We start from the raw sequence: 1261 nt of genomic DNA, 5'->3' as shown, positions 1-1261 counted from the left end.
TCAACCTATCGTGAGGTTCACATAGGCCGCGTGCGCAGCCCTCTCAAACTTCCAGCACCGCATCCTGACCGCCTCGCCGGGAAGACGTCGACTCATGTACGCAACTCCAGGCACTTCGTGCAACTTGCGTCACAGGTGTGCATTGACGAAGACGAGAGCCTGGTCTCGTTCAACGTCTTGTCATTGTTCACTAGTGCTCATGTACCCTTGGCTGTATCCGCGGCCCGAACTACCCTTCGAAAATGACGCCACCCTCAAAGAAAGGACGCCGCTCAATGATGAAGAGCTATGCCGCCTACTGGAGTTCTTCTTCCCCAGCGCATAATTTTCGAACAATGGGCAAATTTTCAAACAAAAAACTGGAACCGAAATGGGAGCCGCCATCTCTGTAACAATGGCTAACCTAACGACGGAGCACGTGGAAGGGAAGGCTTCGAGCTCCTTCCTACCGCAACCTAAACTTTTTCTTCGGTATGTAGACGACTGTTTCTAAATAGTGAAGACCCCCGCAATTGACAGCCTGGAAAAACGCCTGAATTCCGTTCACCCCGCCATCCAGGTCACGGTTGAATGTGAACGAGACGGCTCCATTCCCTTTCTTGACGCCCAAGTGACAAGAGGAGGCAAGAGCCTGGTGTTCTTCGTTCAAAGGAAGCCGACGCATACCGGCCACTACCTTCATTTTATTTCGGCCCACTCTGCTAACCACAAAGCTTCGATTGTGTCGTAGTTATTTAAAAGAGCTGATGCAACTTGCTCGACCGAAACCGAACGTAAAAAACAAGTAAGCCGTGTAATGGCGGACCTGCAGAAAAACGGCTTTCCAAGAAAGTTCATTTACTCCATTACCCGCCACAAAGAGCAGAACAGAGTGACAAACACTCCAAGGACATCGACCATCGGAAGTCTGAACCGCGTGCCGGTTAAATATATCTGAGGAACGAGCGAGGCCTTGCTCCGCATTTTATGAGGAGTAGGAGTACGCATCGCCACAAGCCTTCGACAACTACAGGCGGGCTAGTCCACACCCCCAAAGATCAGCCCACAATAGAGAATGCACGCGGGGTCGGTTACCGCATTCCGTGCACTGAGTGCAACGCCTCATACATCGGTGAAAAGAAAAACCTACCGAAGAGCATTAGGCAACACAAAAACGACGTACGGAAAGAGAATAGAGAACGCCGCCTGGTCGCCAAACACTGTGAAGTGGCCGACCACAAAATTGATTTCTCCGGAACGGCCATCTTCGAAAGGGAAACGA

General features: G+C 51.1%; 1 pseudogene; it reads left to right on the top strand.

Moving 5' to 3' along the window:
• Positions 1-370: 370 nt before the first annotated feature.
• LOC144160770 (uncharacterized) lies at positions 371-937 on the top strand (annotated as a pseudogene).
• The last annotated feature ends 324 nt before the right edge of the window (positions 938-1261 follow it).

The sequence above is a fragment of the Haemaphysalis longicornis genome, unplaced genomic scaffold, assembly GCF_048455015.1.
Source record: "Haemaphysalis longicornis isolate Haplotype H1 unplaced genomic scaffold, Haemaphysalis longicornis Haplotype H1 scaffold_11, whole genome shotgun sequence".
Classification (NCBI taxonomy): Eukaryota; Metazoa; Arthropoda; class Arachnida; order Ixodida; family Ixodidae; genus Haemaphysalis; species Haemaphysalis longicornis.
Note: the sequence above shows the minus strand (reverse complement) of the source record. Positions and strands in the feature narration are given on the sequence as shown.